General features: G+C 38.5%; 46 non-coding genes across 46 annotated transcripts; all 46 read left to right on the plus strand.

Moving 5' to 3' along the window:
• The first annotated feature begins 246 nt into the window (after window positions 1–246).
• Window positions 247–365, plus strand: LOC127113926 (5S ribosomal RNA). The gene has a single exon (XR_007799909.1). It is a non-coding gene; the product is annotated as a 5S ribosomal RNA (ribosomal RNA).
• Window positions 366–526: 161 nt separating this feature from the next.
• LOC127114042 (5S ribosomal RNA) lies at window positions 527–645 on the plus strand. Its single transcript, XR_007800020.1, has one exon. It is a non-coding gene; the product is annotated as a 5S ribosomal RNA (ribosomal RNA).
• Window positions 646–806: 161 nt separating this feature from the next.
• LOC127114063 (5S ribosomal RNA) lies at window positions 807–925 on the plus strand. The gene has a single exon (XR_007800040.1). It is a non-coding gene; the product is annotated as a 5S ribosomal RNA (ribosomal RNA).
• Window positions 926–1,085: 160 nt separating this feature from the next.
• Window positions 1,086–1,204, plus strand: LOC127114066 (5S ribosomal RNA). Its single transcript, XR_007800043.1, has one exon. It is a non-coding gene; the product is annotated as a 5S ribosomal RNA (ribosomal RNA).
• Window positions 1,205–1,365: 161 nt separating this feature from the next.
• LOC127114098 (5S ribosomal RNA) lies at window positions 1,366–1,484 on the plus strand. Its single transcript, XR_007800066.1, has one exon. It is a non-coding gene; the product is annotated as a 5S ribosomal RNA (ribosomal RNA).
• A 184-nt stretch (window positions 1,485–1,668) lies between these two features.
• On the plus strand, window positions 1,669–1,787 carry LOC127114109 (5S ribosomal RNA). The gene has a single exon (XR_007800077.1). It is a non-coding gene; the product is annotated as a 5S ribosomal RNA (ribosomal RNA).
• Window positions 1,788–1,948: 161 nt separating this feature from the next.
• Window positions 1,949–2,067, plus strand: LOC127114120 (5S ribosomal RNA). The gene has a single exon (XR_007800088.1). It is a non-coding gene; the product is annotated as a 5S ribosomal RNA (ribosomal RNA).
• A 172-nt stretch (window positions 2,068–2,239) lies between these two features.
• On the plus strand, window positions 2,240–2,358 carry LOC127113932 (5S ribosomal RNA). The gene has a single exon (XR_007799915.1). It is a non-coding gene; the product is annotated as a 5S ribosomal RNA (ribosomal RNA).
• Window positions 2,359–2,518: 160 nt separating this feature from the next.
• On the plus strand, window positions 2,519–2,637 carry LOC127113943 (5S ribosomal RNA). The gene has a single exon (XR_007799926.1). It is a non-coding gene; the product is annotated as a 5S ribosomal RNA (ribosomal RNA).
• A 161-nt stretch (window positions 2,638–2,798) lies between these two features.
• Window positions 2,799–2,917, plus strand: LOC127113955 (5S ribosomal RNA). The gene has a single exon (XR_007799937.1). It is a non-coding gene; the product is annotated as a 5S ribosomal RNA (ribosomal RNA).
• A 161-nt stretch (window positions 2,918–3,078) lies between these two features.
• On the plus strand, window positions 3,079–3,197 carry LOC127113966 (5S ribosomal RNA). Its single transcript, XR_007799948.1, has one exon. It is a non-coding gene; the product is annotated as a 5S ribosomal RNA (ribosomal RNA).
• A 161-nt stretch (window positions 3,198–3,358) lies between these two features.
• On the plus strand, window positions 3,359–3,477 carry LOC127113978 (5S ribosomal RNA). Its single transcript, XR_007799959.1, has one exon. It is a non-coding gene; the product is annotated as a 5S ribosomal RNA (ribosomal RNA).
• A 161-nt stretch (window positions 3,478–3,638) lies between these two features.
• LOC127113990 (5S ribosomal RNA) lies at window positions 3,639–3,757 on the plus strand. Its single transcript, XR_007799970.1, has one exon. It is a non-coding gene; the product is annotated as a 5S ribosomal RNA (ribosomal RNA).
• Window positions 3,758–3,917: 160 nt separating this feature from the next.
• Window positions 3,918–4,036, plus strand: LOC127114001 (5S ribosomal RNA). The gene has a single exon (XR_007799981.1). It is a non-coding gene; the product is annotated as a 5S ribosomal RNA (ribosomal RNA).
• Window positions 4,037–4,197: 161 nt separating this feature from the next.
• LOC127114012 (5S ribosomal RNA) lies at window positions 4,198–4,316 on the plus strand. The gene has a single exon (XR_007799992.1). It is a non-coding gene; the product is annotated as a 5S ribosomal RNA (ribosomal RNA).
• Window positions 4,317–4,476: 160 nt separating this feature from the next.
• On the plus strand, window positions 4,477–4,595 carry LOC127114024 (5S ribosomal RNA). The gene has a single exon (XR_007800003.1). It is a non-coding gene; the product is annotated as a 5S ribosomal RNA (ribosomal RNA).
• Window positions 4,596–4,756: 161 nt separating this feature from the next.
• LOC127114036 (5S ribosomal RNA) lies at window positions 4,757–4,875 on the plus strand. The gene has a single exon (XR_007800014.1). It is a non-coding gene; the product is annotated as a 5S ribosomal RNA (ribosomal RNA).
• A 160-nt stretch (window positions 4,876–5,035) lies between these two features.
• LOC127114048 (5S ribosomal RNA) lies at window positions 5,036–5,154 on the plus strand. Its single transcript, XR_007800026.1, has one exon. It is a non-coding gene; the product is annotated as a 5S ribosomal RNA (ribosomal RNA).
• A 161-nt stretch (window positions 5,155–5,315) lies between these two features.
• Window positions 5,316–5,434, plus strand: LOC127114060 (5S ribosomal RNA). The gene has a single exon (XR_007800037.1). It is a non-coding gene; the product is annotated as a 5S ribosomal RNA (ribosomal RNA).
• A 161-nt stretch (window positions 5,435–5,595) lies between these two features.
• On the plus strand, window positions 5,596–5,714 carry LOC127114071 (5S ribosomal RNA). The gene has a single exon (XR_007800048.1). It is a non-coding gene; the product is annotated as a 5S ribosomal RNA (ribosomal RNA).
• A 211-nt stretch (window positions 5,715–5,925) lies between these two features.
• Window positions 5,926–6,044, plus strand: LOC127114082 (5S ribosomal RNA). Its single transcript, XR_007800057.1, has one exon. It is a non-coding gene; the product is annotated as a 5S ribosomal RNA (ribosomal RNA).
• A 160-nt stretch (window positions 6,045–6,204) lies between these two features.
• On the plus strand, window positions 6,205–6,323 carry LOC127114092 (5S ribosomal RNA). The gene has a single exon (XR_007800060.1). It is a non-coding gene; the product is annotated as a 5S ribosomal RNA (ribosomal RNA).
• A 161-nt stretch (window positions 6,324–6,484) lies between these two features.
• On the plus strand, window positions 6,485–6,603 carry LOC127114093 (5S ribosomal RNA). The gene has a single exon (XR_007800061.1). It is a non-coding gene; the product is annotated as a 5S ribosomal RNA (ribosomal RNA).
• Window positions 6,604–6,817: 214 nt separating this feature from the next.
• LOC127114094 (5S ribosomal RNA) lies at window positions 6,818–6,936 on the plus strand. Its single transcript, XR_007800062.1, has one exon. It is a non-coding gene; the product is annotated as a 5S ribosomal RNA (ribosomal RNA).
• A 160-nt stretch (window positions 6,937–7,096) lies between these two features.
• On the plus strand, window positions 7,097–7,215 carry LOC127114095 (5S ribosomal RNA). The gene has a single exon (XR_007800063.1). It is a non-coding gene; the product is annotated as a 5S ribosomal RNA (ribosomal RNA).
• A 160-nt stretch (window positions 7,216–7,375) lies between these two features.
• LOC127114096 (5S ribosomal RNA) lies at window positions 7,376–7,494 on the plus strand. The gene has a single exon (XR_007800064.1). It is a non-coding gene; the product is annotated as a 5S ribosomal RNA (ribosomal RNA).
• Window positions 7,495–7,751: 257 nt separating this feature from the next.
• On the plus strand, window positions 7,752–7,870 carry LOC127114097 (5S ribosomal RNA). The gene has a single exon (XR_007800065.1). It is a non-coding gene; the product is annotated as a 5S ribosomal RNA (ribosomal RNA).
• A 161-nt stretch (window positions 7,871–8,031) lies between these two features.
• On the plus strand, window positions 8,032–8,150 carry LOC127114099 (5S ribosomal RNA). Its single transcript, XR_007800067.1, has one exon. It is a non-coding gene; the product is annotated as a 5S ribosomal RNA (ribosomal RNA).
• A 161-nt stretch (window positions 8,151–8,311) lies between these two features.
• LOC127114100 (5S ribosomal RNA) lies at window positions 8,312–8,430 on the plus strand. The gene has a single exon (XR_007800068.1). It is a non-coding gene; the product is annotated as a 5S ribosomal RNA (ribosomal RNA).
• A 160-nt stretch (window positions 8,431–8,590) lies between these two features.
• Window positions 8,591–8,709, plus strand: LOC127114101 (5S ribosomal RNA). The gene has a single exon (XR_007800069.1). It is a non-coding gene; the product is annotated as a 5S ribosomal RNA (ribosomal RNA).
• Window positions 8,710–8,870: 161 nt separating this feature from the next.
• On the plus strand, window positions 8,871–8,989 carry LOC127114102 (5S ribosomal RNA). The gene has a single exon (XR_007800070.1). It is a non-coding gene; the product is annotated as a 5S ribosomal RNA (ribosomal RNA).
• A 161-nt stretch (window positions 8,990–9,150) lies between these two features.
• Window positions 9,151–9,269, plus strand: LOC127114103 (5S ribosomal RNA). The gene has a single exon (XR_007800071.1). It is a non-coding gene; the product is annotated as a 5S ribosomal RNA (ribosomal RNA).
• A 160-nt stretch (window positions 9,270–9,429) lies between these two features.
• Window positions 9,430–9,548, plus strand: LOC127114104 (5S ribosomal RNA). The gene has a single exon (XR_007800072.1). It is a non-coding gene; the product is annotated as a 5S ribosomal RNA (ribosomal RNA).
• Window positions 9,549–9,709: 161 nt separating this feature from the next.
• LOC127114105 (5S ribosomal RNA) lies at window positions 9,710–9,828 on the plus strand. Its single transcript, XR_007800073.1, has one exon. It is a non-coding gene; the product is annotated as a 5S ribosomal RNA (ribosomal RNA).
• Window positions 9,829–9,989: 161 nt separating this feature from the next.
• On the plus strand, window positions 9,990–10,108 carry LOC127114106 (5S ribosomal RNA). The gene has a single exon (XR_007800074.1). It is a non-coding gene; the product is annotated as a 5S ribosomal RNA (ribosomal RNA).
• Window positions 10,109–10,158: 50 nt separating this feature from the next.
• Window positions 10,159–10,277, plus strand: LOC127114069 (5S ribosomal RNA). Its single transcript, XR_007800046.1, has one exon. It is a non-coding gene; the product is annotated as a 5S ribosomal RNA (ribosomal RNA).
• A 160-nt stretch (window positions 10,278–10,437) lies between these two features.
• On the plus strand, window positions 10,438–10,556 carry LOC127114107 (5S ribosomal RNA). Its single transcript, XR_007800075.1, has one exon. It is a non-coding gene; the product is annotated as a 5S ribosomal RNA (ribosomal RNA).
• Window positions 10,557–10,753: 197 nt separating this feature from the next.
• Window positions 10,754–10,872, plus strand: LOC127114108 (5S ribosomal RNA). Its single transcript, XR_007800076.1, has one exon. It is a non-coding gene; the product is annotated as a 5S ribosomal RNA (ribosomal RNA).
• Window positions 10,873–11,033: 161 nt separating this feature from the next.
• Window positions 11,034–11,152, plus strand: LOC127114110 (5S ribosomal RNA). The gene has a single exon (XR_007800078.1). It is a non-coding gene; the product is annotated as a 5S ribosomal RNA (ribosomal RNA).
• A 161-nt stretch (window positions 11,153–11,313) lies between these two features.
• On the plus strand, window positions 11,314–11,432 carry LOC127114111 (5S ribosomal RNA). Its single transcript, XR_007800079.1, has one exon. It is a non-coding gene; the product is annotated as a 5S ribosomal RNA (ribosomal RNA).
• A 207-nt stretch (window positions 11,433–11,639) lies between these two features.
• Window positions 11,640–11,758, plus strand: LOC127114112 (5S ribosomal RNA). The gene has a single exon (XR_007800080.1). It is a non-coding gene; the product is annotated as a 5S ribosomal RNA (ribosomal RNA).
• Window positions 11,759–11,889: 131 nt separating this feature from the next.
• LOC127114070 (5S ribosomal RNA) lies at window positions 11,890–12,008 on the plus strand. Its single transcript, XR_007800047.1, has one exon. It is a non-coding gene; the product is annotated as a 5S ribosomal RNA (ribosomal RNA).
• A 161-nt stretch (window positions 12,009–12,169) lies between these two features.
• LOC127114113 (5S ribosomal RNA) lies at window positions 12,170–12,288 on the plus strand. The gene has a single exon (XR_007800081.1). It is a non-coding gene; the product is annotated as a 5S ribosomal RNA (ribosomal RNA).
• Window positions 12,289–12,463: 175 nt separating this feature from the next.
• On the plus strand, window positions 12,464–12,582 carry LOC127114114 (5S ribosomal RNA). Its single transcript, XR_007800082.1, has one exon. It is a non-coding gene; the product is annotated as a 5S ribosomal RNA (ribosomal RNA).
• A 160-nt stretch (window positions 12,583–12,742) lies between these two features.
• Window positions 12,743–12,861, plus strand: LOC127114115 (5S ribosomal RNA). The gene has a single exon (XR_007800083.1). It is a non-coding gene; the product is annotated as a 5S ribosomal RNA (ribosomal RNA).
• Window positions 12,862–13,021: 160 nt separating this feature from the next.
• On the plus strand, window positions 13,022–13,140 carry LOC127114116 (5S ribosomal RNA). Its single transcript, XR_007800084.1, has one exon. It is a non-coding gene; the product is annotated as a 5S ribosomal RNA (ribosomal RNA).
• The last annotated feature ends 139 nt before the right edge of the window (window positions 13,141–13,279 follow it).

Genomic DNA, 13,279 nt, shown 5'->3' on the forward strand with positions numbered 1-13,279 from the left:
AATATTGGCGATTAAGCGTGCTTGGGCGAGAGTAGTACTAGGATGGGTGACCTCCTGGGAAGTCCTTGTGTTGCACCTCTTTTTGCGATTTTTTAAATACTTGTATCTATTTTTGTTAATCGGCGTAAAAGAATGGAAAGAAGTAGGAGAAAACAAATATTCCCACATCCAAGCGTTAATTATGTCTGTTTTGCCGTTAATAAGTGAAAGAAATAAAATATATACAATTAAAGCGCATTTGATATCAGGTGCGATCATACCAGCACTAATGCACCGGATCCCATCAGAACTCCGCAGTTAAGCGTGCTTGGGCGAGAGTAGTACTAGGATGGGTGACCTCCTGGGAAGTCCTTGTGTTGCACCTCTTTTTTTGCGATTTTTTAAATACTTGTATCTATTTTTGTTAATCGGCGTAAAAGAATCGAAAGAAGTAGGAGAAAACAAATATTTCAGCGTTAATTATGTCTGTTTTGCCGTTAATAAGTGAAAGAAATAAAATATATACAATTAAAGCGCATTCGATATCAGGTGCGATCATACCAGCACTAATGCACCGGATCCCATCAGAACTCCGCAGTTAAGCGTGCTTGGGCGAGAGTAGTACTAGGATGGGTGACCTCCTGGGAAGTCCTTGTGTTGCACCTCTTTTTTTGCGATTTTTTAAATACTTGTATCTATTTTTGTTAATCGGCGTAAAAGAATGGAAAGAAGTAGGAGAAAACAAATATTTCAGCGTTAATTATGTCTGTTTTGCCGTTAATAAGTGAAAGAAATAAAATATATACAATTAAAGCGCATTCGATATCAGGTGTGATCATACCAGCACTAATGCACCGGATCCCATCAGAACTCCGCAGTTAAGCGTGCTTGGGCGAGAGTAGTACTAGGATGGGTGACCTCCTGGGAAGTCCTTGTGTTGCACCTCTTTTTTGCGATTTTTTAAATACTTGTATCTATTTTTGTTAATCGGCGTAAAAGAATGGAAAGAAGTAGGAGAAAACAAATATTTCAGCGTTAATTATGTCTGTTTTGCCGTTAATAAGTGAAAGAAATAAAATATATACAATTAAAGCGCATTCGATATCAGGTGCGATCATACCAGCACTAATGCACCGGATCCCATCAGAACTCTGCAGTTAAGCGTGCTTGGGCGAGAGTAGTACTAGGATGGGTGACCTCCTGGGAAGTCCTTGTGTTGCACCTCTTTTTTTGCGATTTTTTAAATACTTGTATCTATTTTTGTTAATCGGCGTAAAAGAATGGAAAGAAGTAGGAGAAAACAAATATTTCAGCGTTAATTATGTCTGTTTTGCCGTTAATAAGTGAAAGAAATAAAATATATACAATTAAAGCGCATTCGATATCAGGTGCGATCATACCAGCACTAATGCACCGGATCCCATCAGAACTCCGCAGTTAAGCGTGCTTGGGCGAGAGTAGTACTAGGATGGGTGACCTCCTGGGAAGTCCTTGTGTTGCACCTCTTTTTTTGGGATTTTTTAAATACTTGTATCTATTTTTGTTAATCGGCGTAAAAGAATGGAAAGAAGTAGGAGAAAACAAATATTTCAGCGTTAATTATGTCTGTTTGTGTTTTTTTTTTTTTTTTTTTTTGCCGTTAATAAGTGAAAGAAATAAAATACATACAATTAAAGCGCATTCGATATCAGGTGCGATCATACCAGCACTAATGCACCGGATCCCATCAGAACTCCGCAGTTAAGCGTGCTTGGGCGAGAGTAGTACTAGGATGGGTGACCTCCTGGGAAGTCCTTGTGTTGCACCTCTTTTTTTGGGATTTTTTAAATACTTGTATCTATTTTTGTTAATCGGCGTAAAAGAATGGAAAGAAGTAGGAGAAAACAAATATTTCAGCGTTAATTATGTCTGTTTTGCCGTTAATAAGTGAAAGAAATAAAATATATACAATTAAAGCGCATTCGATATCAGGTGCGATCATACCAGCACTAATGCACCGGATCCCATCAGAACTCCGCAGTTAAGCGTGCTTGGGCGAGAGTAGTACTAGGATGGGTGACCTCCTGGGAAGTCCTTGTGTTGCACCTCTTTTTTTCCTCTTTTTTTGGGATTTTTTAAATACTTGTATCTATTTTTGTTAATCGGCGTAAAAGAATGGAAAGAAGTAGGAGAAAACAAATATTTCAGCGTTAATTATGTCTGTTTTGCCGTTAATAAGTGAAAGAAATAAAATATATACAATTAAAGCGCATTCGATATCAGGTGCGATCATACCAGCACTAATGCACCGGATCCCATCAGAACTCCGCAGTTAAGCGTGCTTGGGCGAGAGTAGTACTAGGATGGGTGACCTCCTGGGAAGTCCTTGTGTTGCACCTCTTTTTTTGCGATTTTTAAATACTTGTATCTATTTTTGTTAATCGGCGTAAAAGAATGGAAAGAAGTAGGAGAAAACAAATATTTCAGCGTTAATTATGTCTGTTTTGCCGTTAATAAGTGAAAGAAATAAAATATATACAATTAAAGCGCATTCGATATCAGGTGCGATCATACCAGCACTAATGCACCGGATCCCATCAGAACTCCGCAGTTAAGCGTGCTTGGGCGAGAGTAGTACTAGGATGGGTGACCTCCTGGGAAGTCCTTGTGTTGCACCTCTTTTTTTGCGATTTTTTAAATACTTGTATCTATTTTTGTTAATCGGCGTAAAAGAATGGAAAGAAGTAGGAGAAAACAAATATTTCAGCGTTAATTATGTCTGTTTTGCCGTTAATAAGTGAAAGAAATAAAATATATACAATTAAAGCGCATTCGATATCAGGTGCGATCATACCAGCACTAATGCACCGGATCCCATCAGAACTCCGCAGTTAAGCGTGCTTGGGCGAGAGTAGTACTAGGATGGGTGACCTCCTGGGAAGTCCTTGTGTTGCACCTCTTTTTTTGCGATTTTTTAAATACTTGTATCTATTTTTGTTAATCGGCGTAAAAGAATCGAAAGAAGTAGGAGAAAACAAATATTTCAGCGTTAATTATGTCTGTTTTGCCGTTAATAAGTGAAAGAAATAAAATATATACAATTAAAGCGCATTCGATATCAGGTGCGATCATACCAGCACTAATGCACCGGATCCCATCAGAACTCCGCAGTTAAGCGTGCTTGGGCGAGAGTAGTACTAGGATGGGTGACCTCCTGGGAAGTCCTTGTGTTGCACCTCTTTTTTTGCGATTTTTTAAATACTTGTATCTATTTTTGTTAATCGGCGTAAAAGAATGGAAAGAAGTAGGAGAAAACAAATATTTCAGCGTTAATTATGTCTGTTTTGCCGTTAATAAGTGAAAGAAATAAAATATATACAATTAAAGCGCATTCGATATCAGGTGCGATCATACCAGCACTAATGCACCGGATCCCATCAGAACTCCGCAGTTAAGCGTGCTTGGGCGAGAGTAGTACTAGGATGGGTGACCTCCTGGGAAGTCCTTGTGTTGCACCTCTTTTTTTGGGATTTTTTAAATACTTGTATCTATTTTTGTTAATCGGCGTAAAAGAATGGAAAGAAGTAGGAGAAAACAAATATTTCAGCGTTAATTATGTCTGTTTTGCCGTTAATAAGTGAAAGAAATAAAATATATACAATTAAAGCGCATTCGATATCAGGTGCGATCATACCAGCACTAATGCACCGGATCCCATCAGAACTCCGCAGTTAAGCGTGCTTGGGCGAGAGTAGTACTAGGATGGGTGACCTCCTGGGAAGTCCTTGTGTTGCACCTCTTTTTTGCGATTTTTTAAATACTTGTATCTATTTTTGTTAATCGGCGTAAAAGAATGGAAAGAAGTAGGAGAAAACAAATATTTCAGCGTTAATTATGTCTGTTTTGCCGTTAATAAGTGAAAGAAATAAAATATATACAATTAAAGCGCATTCGATATCAGGTGCGATCATACCAGCACTAATGCACCGGATCCCATCAGAACTCCGCAGTTAAGCGTGCTTGGGCGAGAGTAGTACTAGGATGGGTGACCTCCTGGGAAGTCCTTGTGTTGCACCTCTTTTTTTGGGATTTTTTAAATACTTGTATCTATTTTTGTTAATCGGCGTAAAAGAATGGAAAGAAGTAGGAGAAAACAAATATTTCAGCGTTAATTATGTCTGTTTTGCCGTTAATAAGTGAAAGAAATAAAATATATACAATTAAAGCGCATTCGATATCAGGTGCGATCATACCAGCACTAATGCACCGGATCCCATCAGAACTCCGCAGTTAAGCGTGCTTGGGCGAGAGTAGTACTAGGATGGGTGACCTCCTGGGAAGTCCTTGTGTTGCACCTCTTTTTTGCGATTTTTTAAATACTTGTATCTATTTTTGTTAATCGGCGTAAAAGAATGGAAAGAAGTAGGAGAAAACAAATATTTCAGCGTTAATTATGTCTGTTTTGCCGTTAATAAGTGAAAGAAATAAAATATATACAATTAAAGCGCATTCGATATCAGGTGCGATCATACCAGCACTAATGCACCGGATCCCATCAGAACTCCGCAGTTAAGCGTGCTTGGGCGAGAGTAGTACTAGGATGGGTGACCTCCTGGGAAGTCCTTGTGTTGCACCTCTTTTTTTGCGATTTTTTAAATACTTGTATCTATTTTTGTTAATCGGCGTAAAAGAATGGAAAGAAGTAGGAGAAAACAAATATTTCAGCGTTAATTATGTCTGTTTTGCCGTTAATAAGTGAAAGAAATAAAATATATACAATTAAAGCGCATTCGATATCAGGTGCGATCATACCAGCACTAATGCACCGGATCCCATCAGAACTCCGCAGTTAAGCGTGCTTGGGCGAGAGTAGTACTAGGATGGGTGACCTCCTGGGAAGTCCTTGTGTTGCACCTCTTTTTTGGGATTTTTTAAATACTTGTATCTATTTTTGTTAATCGGCGTAAAAGAATGGAAAGAAGTAGGAGAAAACAAATATTTCAGCGTTAATTATGTCTGTTTTGCCGTTAATAAGTGAAAGAAATAAAATATATACAATTAAAGCGCATTCGATATCAGGTGCGATCATACCAGCACTAATGCACCGGATCCCATCAGAACTCCGCAGTTAAGCGTGCTTGGGCGAGAGTAGTACTAGGATGGGTGACCTCCTGGGAAGTCCTTGTGTTGCACCTCTTTTTTTGGGATTTTTTAAATACTTGTATCTATTTTTGTTAATCGGCGTAAAAGAATGGAAAGAAGTAGGAGAAAACAAATATTTCAGCGTTAATTATGTCTGTTTTGCCGTTAATAAGTGAAAGAAATAAAATATATACAATTAAAGCGCATTCGATATCAGGTGCGATCATACCAGCACTAATGCACCGGATCCCATCAGAACTCCGCAGTTAAGCGTGCTTGGGCGAGAGTAGTACTAGGATGGGTGACCTCCTGGGAAGTCCTTGTGTTGCACCTCTTTTTTTGGGATTTTTTAAATACTTGTATCTATTTTTGTTAATCGGCGTAAAAGAATGGAAAGAAGTAGGAGAAAACAAATATTTCAGCGTTAATTATGTCTGTTTTGCCGTTAATAAGTGAAAGAAATAAAATATATACAATTAAAGCGCATTCGATATCAGGTGCGATCATACCAGCACTAATGCACCGGATCCCATCAGAACTCCGCAGTTAAGCGTGCTTGGGCGAGAGTAGTACTAGGATGGGTGACCTCCTGGGAAGTCCTTGTGTTGCACCTCTTTTTTTGCGATTTTTTAAATACTTGTATCTATTTTTGTTAATCGGCGTAATTTTTTGCGATTTTTTAAATACTTGTATCTATTTTTGTTAATCGGCGTAAAAGAATGGAAAGAAGTAGGAGAAAACAAATATTTCAGCGTTAATTATGTCTGTTTTGCCGTTAATAAGTGAAAGAAATAAAATATATACAATTAAAGCGCATTCGATATCAGGTGCGATCATACCAGCACTAATGCACCGGATCCCATCAGAACTCCGCAGTTAAGCGTGCTTGGGCGAGAGTAGTACTAGGATGGGTGACCTCCTGGGAAGTCCTTGTGTTGCACCTCTTTTTTGCGATTTTTTAAATACTTGTATCTATTTTTGTTAATCGGCGTAAAAGAATGGAAAGAAGTAGGAGAAAACAAATATTTCAGCGTTAATTATGTCTGTTTTGCCGTTAATAAGTGAAAGAAATAAAATATATACAATTAAAGCGCATTCGATATCAGGTGCGATCATACCAGCACTAATGCACCGGATCCCATCAGAACTCCGCAGTTAAGCGTGCTTGGGCGAGAGTAGTACTAGGATGGGTGACCTCCTGGGAAGTCCTTGTGTTGCACCTCTTTTTTTGCGATTTTTTAAATACTTGTATCTATTTTTGTTAATCGGCGTAAAAGAATGGAAAGAAGTAGGAGAAAACAAATATTTCAGCGTTAATTATGTCTGTTTTGCCGTTAATAAGTGAAAGAAATAAAATATATACAATTAAAGCGCATTCGATATCAGGTGCGATCATACCAGCACTAATGCACCGGATCCCATCAGAACTCCGCAGTTAAGCGTGCTTGGGCGAGAGTAGTACTAGGATGGGTGACCTCCTGGGAAGTCCTTGTGTTGCACCTCTTTTTTGCGATTTTTTAAATACTTGTATCTATTTTTGTTAATCGGCGTAAAAGAATCTTTGCGATTTTTTAAATACTTGTATCTATTTTTGTTAATCGGCGTAAAAGAATGGAAAGAAGTAGGAGAAAACAAATATTTCAGCGTTAATTATGTCTGTTTTGCCGTTAATAAGTGAAAGAAATAAAATATATACAATTAAAGCGCATTCGATATCAGGTGCGATCATACCAGCACTAATGCACCGGATCCCATCAGAACTCCGCAGTTAAGCGTGCTTGGGCGAGAGTAGTACTAGGATGGGTGACCTCCTGGGAAGTCCTTGTGTTGCACCTCTTTTTTGGGATTTTTTAAATACTTGTATCTATTTTTGTTAATCGGCGTAAAAGAATGGAAAGAAGTAGGAGAAAACAAATATTTCAGCGTTAATTATGTCTGTTTTGCCGTTAATAAGTGAAAGAAATAAAATATATACAATTAAAGCGCATTCGATATCAGGTGCGATCATACCAGCACTAATGCACCGGATCCCATCAGAACTCCGCAGTTAAGCGTGCTTGGGCGAGAGTAGTACTAGGATGGGTGACCTCCTGGGAAGTCCTTGTGTTGCACCTCTTTTTTGCGATTTTTTAAATACTTGTATCTATTTTTGTTAATCGGCGTAAAAGAATGGAAAGAAGTAGGAGAAAACAAATATTTCAGCGTTAATTATGTCTGTTTTGCCGTTAATAAGTGAAAGAAATAAAATATATACAATTAAAGCGCATTCGATATCAGGTGCGATCATACCAGCACTAATGCACCGGATCCCATCAGAACTCCGCAGTTAAGCGTGCTTGGGCGAGAGTAGTACTAGGATGGGTGACCTCCTGGGAAGTCCTTGTGTTGCACCTCTTTTTTTGGGATTTTTTAAATACTTGTATCTATTTTTGTTAATCGGCGTAAAAGAATGGAAGGGTGACCTCCTGGGAAGTCCTTGTGTTGCACCTCTTTTTTTGCGATTTTTTAAATACTTGTATCTATTTTTGTTAATCGGCGTAAAAGAATCGAAAGAAGTAGGAGAAAACAAATATTTCAGCGTTAATTATGTCTGTTTTGCCGTTAATAAGTGAAAGAAATAAAATATATACAATTAAAGCGCATTCGATATCAGGTGCGATCATACCAGCACTAATGCACCGGATCCCATCAGAACTCCGCAGTTAAGCGTGCTTGGGCGAGAGTAGTACTAGGATGGGTGACCTCCTGGGAAGTCCTTGTGTTGCACCTCTTTTTTTGCGATTTTTTAAATACTTGTATCTATTTTTGTTAATCGGCGTAAAAGAATCGAAAGAAGTAGGAGAAAACAAATATTTCAGCGTTAATTATGTCTGTTTTGCCGTTAATAAGTGAAAGAAATAAAATATATACAATTAAAGCGCATTCGATATCAGGTGCGATCATACCAGCACTAATGCACCGGATCCCATCAGAACTCCGCAGTTAAGCGTGCTTGGGCGAGAGTAGTACTAGGATGGGTGACCTCCTGGGAAGTCCTTGTGTTGCACCTCTTTTTTTGCGATTTTTTAAATACTTGTATCTATTTTTGTTAATCGGCGTAAAAGAATGGAAAGAAGTAGGAGAAAACAAATATTTCAGCGTTAATTATGTCTGTTTTGCCGTTAATAAGTGAAAGAAATAAAATATATACAATTAAAGCGCATTCGATATCAGGTGCGATCATACCAGCACTAATGCACCGGATCCCATCAGAACTCCGCAGTTAAGCGTGCTTGGGCGAGAGTAGTACTAGGATGGGTGACCTCCTGGGAAGTCCTTGTGTTGCACCTCTTTTTTGCGATTTTTTAAATACTTGTATCTATTTTTGTTAATCGGCGTAAAAGAATGGAAAGAAGTAGGAGAAAACAAATATTTCAGCGTTAATTATGTCTGTTTTGCCGTTAATAAGTGAAAGAAATAAAATATATACAATTAAAGCGCATTCGATATCAGGTGCGATCATACCAGCACTAATGCACCGGATCCCATCAGAACTCCGCAGTTAAGCGTGCTTGGGCGAGAGTAGTACTAGGATGGGTGACCTCCTGGGAAGTCCTTGTGTTGCACCTCTTTTTTTGCGATTTTTTAAATACTTGTATCTATTTTTGTTAATCGGCGTAAAAGAATGGAAAGAAGTAGGAGAAAACAAATATTTCAGCGTTAATTATGTCTGTTTTGCCGTTAATAAGTGAAAGAAATAAAATATATACAATTAAAGCGCATTCGATATCAGGTGCGATCATACCAGCACTAATGCACCGGATCCCATCAGAACTCCGCAGTTAAGCGTGCTTGGGCGAGAGTAGTACTAGGATGGGTGACCTCCTGGGAAGTCCTTGTGTTGCACCTCTTTTTTTGGGATTTTTTAAATACTTGTATCTATTTTTGTTAATCGGCGTAAAAGAATGGAAAGAAGTAGGAGAAAACAAATATTTCAGCGTTAATTATGTCTGTTTTGCCGTTAATAAGTGAAAGAAATAAAATATATACAATTAAAGCGCATTCGATATCAGGTGCGATCATACCAGCACTAATGCACCGGATCCCATCAGAACTCCGCAGTTAAGCGTGCTTGGGCGAGAGTAGTACTAGGATGGGTGACCTCCTGGGAAGTCCTTGTGTTGCACCTCTTTTTTGCGATTTTTTAAATACTTGTATCTATTTTTGTTAATCGGCGTAAAAGAATGGAAAGAAGTAGGAGAAAACAAATATTTCAGCGTTAATTATGTCTGTTTTGCCGTTAATAAGTGAAAGAAATAAAATATATACAATTAAAGCGCATTCGATATCAGGTGCGATCATACCAGCACTAATGCACCGGATCCCATCAGAACTCCGCAGTTAAGCGTGCTTGGGCGAGAGTAGTACTAGGATGGGTGACCTCCTGGGAAGTCCTTGTGTTGCACCTCTTTTTTTGCGATTTTTTAAATACTTGTATCTATTTTTGTTAATCGGCGTAAAAGAATGGAAAGAAGTAGGAGAAAACAAATATTTCAGCGTTAATTATGTCTGTTTTGCCGTTAATAAGTGAAAGAAATAAAATATATACAATTAAAGCGCATTCGATATCAGGTGCGATCATACCAGCACTAATGCACCGGATCCCATCAGAACTCCGCAGTTAAGCGTGCTTGGGCGAGAGTAGTACTAGGATGGGTGACCTCCTGGGAAGTCCTTGTGTTGCACCTCTTTTTTTGCGATTTTTTAAATACTTGTATCTATTTTTGTTAATCGGCGTAAAAGAATGGAAAGAAGTAGGAGAAAACAAATATTTCAGCGTTAATTATGTCTGTTTTGCCGTTAATAAGTGAAAGAAATAAAATATATACAATTAAAGCGCATTCGATATCAGGTGCGATCATACCAGCACTAATGCACCGGATCCCATCAGAACTCCGCAGTTAAGCGTGCTTGGGCGAGAGTAGTACTAGGATGGGTGACCTCCTGGGAAGTCCTTGTGTTGCACCTCTTTTTTGCGATTTTTTAAATACTTGTATCTATTTTTGTTAATCGGCGTAAAAGAGCGATCATACCAGCACTAATGCACCGGATCCCATCAGAACTCCGCAGTTAAGCGTGCTTGGGCGAGAGTAGTACTAGGATGGGTGACCTCCTGGGAAGTCCTTGTGTTGCACCTCTTTTTTGCGATTTTTTAAATACTTGTATCTATTTTTGTTAATCGGCGTAAAAGAATGGAAAGAAGTAGGAGAAAACAAATATTTCAGCGTTAATTATGTCTGTTTTGCCGTTAATAAGTGAAAGAAATAAAATATATACAATTAAAGCGCATTCGATATCAGGTGCGATCATACCAGCACTAATGCACCGGATCCCATCAGAACTCCGCAGTTAAGCGTGCTTGGGCGAGAGTAGTACTAGGATGGGTGACCTCCTGGGAAGTCCTTGTGTTGCACCTCTTTTTTGCGATTTTTTAAATACTTGTATCTATTTTTTTTTTTTGGGATTTTTTAAATACTTGTATCTATTTTTGTTAATCGGCGTAAAAGAATGGAAAGAAGTAGGAGAAAACAAATATTTCAGCGTTAATTATGTCTGTTTTGCCGTTAATAAGTGAAAGAAATAAAATATATACAATTAAAGCGCATTCGATATCAGGTGCGATCATACCAGCACTAATGCACCGGATCCCATCAGAACTCCGCAGTTAAGCGTGCTTGGGCGAGAGTAGTACTAGGATGGGTGACCTCCTGGGAAGTCCTTGTGTTGCACCTCTTTTTTTGGGATTTTTTAAATACTTGTATCTATTTTTGTTAATCGGCGTAAAAGAATGGAAAGAAGTAGGAGAAAACAAATATTTCAGCGTTAATTATGTCTGTTTTGCCGTTAATAAGTGAAAGAAATAAAATATATACAATTAAAGCGCATTCGATATCAGGTGCGATCATACCAGCACTAATGCACCGGATCCCATCAGAACTCCGCAGTTAAGCGTGCTTGGGCGAGAGTAGTACTAGGATGGGTGACCTCCTGGGAAGTCCTTGTGTTGCACCTCTTTTTTTGGGATTTTTTAAATACTTGTATCTATTTTTGTTAATCGGCGTAAAAGAATGGAAAGAAGTAGGAGAAAACAAATATTTCAGCGTTAATTATGTCTGTTTTGCCGTTAATAAGTGAAAGAAATAAAATATATACAATTAAAGCGCATTCGATATCAGGTGCGATCATACCAGCACTAATGCACCGGATCCCATCAGAACTCCGCAGTTAAGCGTGCTTGGGCGAGAGTAGTACTAGGATGGGTGACCTCCTGGGAAGTCCTTGTGTTGCACCTCTTTTTTTGCGATTTTTTAAATACTTGTATCTATTTTTGTTAATATTAATTTAAGCTTCTTATTATTCTCTCTAATTATCTATTACGGCGCGGCGTAAAAGAATGGAAAGAAGTAGGAGAAAACAAATATTTCAGCGTTAATTATGTCTGTTTTGCCGTTAATAAGTGAAAGAAATAAAATATATACAATTAAAGCGCATTCGATATCAGGTGCGATCATACCAGCACTAATGCACCGGATCCCATCAGAACTCCGCAGTTAAGCGTGCTTGGGCGAGAGTAGTACTAGGATGGGTGACCTCCTGGGAAGTCCTTGTGTTGCACCTCCCATCAGAACTCCGCAGTTAAGCGTGCTTGGGCGAGAGTTACTAGGATGGGTGACCTCCTGGGAAGTCCTTGTGTTGCACCTCTTTTTTGGATTTTTAAATACTTGTATCTATTTTTGTTAATCGGCGTAAAAGAGCGATCATACCAGCACTAATGCACCGGATCCCATCAGAACTCCGCAGTTAAGCGTGCTTGGGCGAGAGTAGTACTAGGATGGGTGACCTCCTGGGAAGTCCTTGTGTTGCACCTCTTTTTTTGCGATTTTTTAAATACTTGTATCTATTTTTGTTAATCGGCGTAAAAGAATGGAAAGAAGTAGGAGAAAACAAATATTTCAGCGTTAATTATGTCTGTTTTGCCGTTAATAAGTGAAAGAAATAAAATATATACAATTAAAGCGCATTCGATATCAGGTGCGATCATACCAGCACTAATGCACCGGATCCCATCAGAACTCCGCAGTTAAGCGTGCTTGGGCGAGAGTAGTACTAGGATGGGTGACCTCCTGGGAAGTCCTTGTGTTGCACCTCTTTTTTTGGATTTTTTTTTTTGGGATTTTTTAAATACTTGTATCTATTTTTGTTAATCGGCGTAAAAGAATGGAAAGAAGTAGGAGAAAACAAATATTTCAGCGTTAATTATGTCTGTTTTGCCGTTAATAAGTGAAAGAAATAAAATATATACAATTAAAGCGCATTCGATATCAGGTGCGATCATACCAGCACTAATGCACCGGATCCCATCAGAACTCCGCAGTTAAGCGTGCTTGGGCGAGAGTAGTACTAGGATGGGTGACCTCCTGGGAAGTCCTTGTGTTGCACCTCTTTTTTGCGATTTTTTAAATACTTGTATCTATTTTTGTTAATCGGCGTAAAAGAATCGAAAGAAGTAGGAGAAAACAAATATTTCAGCGTTAATTATGTCTGTTTTGCCGTTAATAAGTGAAAGAAATAAAATATATACAATTAAAGCGCATTCGATATCAGGTGCGATCATACCAGCACTAATGCACCGGATCCCATCAGAACTCCGCAGTTAAGCGTGCTTGGGCGAGAGTAGTACTAGGATGGGTGACCTCCTGGGAAGTCCTTGTGTTGCACCTCTTTTTTGCGATTTTTTAAATACTTGTATCTATTTTTGTTAATCGGCGTAAAAGAATGGAAAGAAGTAGGAGAAAACAAATATTTCAGCGTTAATTATGTCTGTTTTGCCGTTAATAAGTGAAAGAAATAAAATATATACAATTAAAGCGCATTCGATATCAGGTGCGATCATACCAGCACTAATGCACCGGATCCCATCAGAACTCCGCAGTTAAGCGTGCTTGGGCGAGAGTAGTACTAGGATGGGTGACCTCCTGGGAAGTCCTTGTGTTGCACCTCTTTTTTGGGATTTTTTAAATACTTGTATCTATTTTTGTTAATCGGCGTAAAAGAATGGAAAGAAGTAGGAGAAAACAAATATTTCAGCGTTAATTATGTCTGTTTTGCCGTTAATAAGTGAAAGAAATAAAATATATAC

Source organism: Lathyrus oleraceus, unplaced genomic scaffold (genome assembly GCF_024323335.1).
Source record: "Lathyrus oleraceus cultivar Zhongwan6 unplaced genomic scaffold, CAAS_Psat_ZW6_1.0 chrUn0378, whole genome shotgun sequence".
Classification (NCBI taxonomy): Eukaryota; Viridiplantae; Streptophyta; class Magnoliopsida; order Fabales; family Fabaceae; genus Lathyrus; species Lathyrus oleraceus.